This window comes from Panulirus ornatus, chromosome 48 (assembly GCF_036320965.1).
Source record: "Panulirus ornatus isolate Po-2019 chromosome 48, ASM3632096v1, whole genome shotgun sequence".
Classification (NCBI taxonomy): Eukaryota; Metazoa; Arthropoda; class Malacostraca; order Decapoda; family Palinuridae; genus Panulirus; species Panulirus ornatus.
The window spans coordinates 22,862,258-22,863,535 of NC_092271.1; the positions used below are offsets into that span (position 1 = coordinate 22,862,258).

Genomic DNA, 1,278 nt, shown 5'->3' on the forward strand with positions numbered 1-1,278 from the left:
AACAGCTCCCTTGGAGGGATTTATCTCGTCATGATTTGTTGATTTGTTGTCAACGGGTCTTACCTGACTGGGAGTGTTGCCTCCCCAACCCACGTTCGTCTTACCGCTCTCGCCAGCCGCTCAGTTCTGCGCCGCTGGTCAAGCGAGCGAGCGGGCGAGCGCGCCACACTGCCCACGCGCTGTTCCACACAGACACAAAGTGGTCGTGAGTGGGTTGTCAAGACTCCGTGTACATGTCACAAAGCTTTGATGTGTGTATACAGTCCGTCGTTTCACAGTGAAATGTCAACCGTTCTTCGCTGTTTCACGAATTGATGGTATAACACCCAACCTCGTTCTGGGAGAACATATAAGTTATTCATCTCAGAACTTTGAGTTATTCTTGATTTTTTTTTTAATGCGCTGAAGCGTGAGACTTTACAGAAATTCTGATCGCCTCTCCTTCCTGAGAACATTACGTTGGGAAACAGTGCAGCTCGGTGAAAATCTCCAACCGTTGTAACTGGACAGATTTGAGAATGTAACAGATGAAAAAGTTTGTTTCACTTGAGAGAGAGAGAGAGAGAGAGAGAGAGAGAGAGAGAGAGAGAGAGAGAGAGTCAGAGTCAAATGAATAAGCCGAGAAATACAACCAGATTCTCATTGATCAAATTCCTATTGATGTTTCCCTCCAGCTTTTGCGTCAACGGTTAGACGACTTGCGACCTACTTTATATATATATATATATATATATATATATATATATATATATATATATATATATATATATATATATATATATATTCTTACATGGTTGTACACCTTGTGTTCCTCTGTGTTTCGTTAGAGACAGCTGAAAAGAAAAAAAATGACAATCAAGTGATGTAAAACTGCTGTGGCCCTATATCATTCTCCTTGTAGTCCAATTATTACTATTGTTTCCCTTTACAACCCAGATGTCAAGGAAAGTGGAACAAGAAATAGAAGCCACTGAAAAAGAAAAAAAAAAGTTTTGTAAGAGTTCCCCCCCGAGCTTTATGGAGTATATGTTGTCACATCATCATTAAAAAGATTCGGTCCTTTGCGAATCTCCGTCAGGAACAGTTAACCTGAAGGTGGTGTGGTAACTGCAGGGCAGATCGCTGACTCCTAACCCTCCTACAAAGTAGGTAGGCGAGTCTGGGACGACCTGTACCCTTCAAAAGATTTCCACTAACATCCGTTAGTAGAGCGAAGCGTTACCAACGCTCGTTATTTTCCTTACTCATTAGTTTAAGGCACACGAGTAGGTGTAGTGA

The 1,278-nt window shown here is 42.0% G+C and overlaps 1 non-coding gene across 1 annotated transcript; it reads right to left on the reverse strand.

Moving 5' to 3' along the window:
- Positions 1-1,111: 1,111 nt before the first annotated feature.
- On the reverse strand, positions 1,112-1,261 carry LOC139764190 (U12 minor spliceosomal RNA). Its single transcript, XR_011716328.1, has one exon. It is a non-coding gene; the product is annotated as a U12 minor spliceosomal RNA (small nuclear RNA).
- Positions 1,262-1,278: the final 17 nt, after the last annotated feature.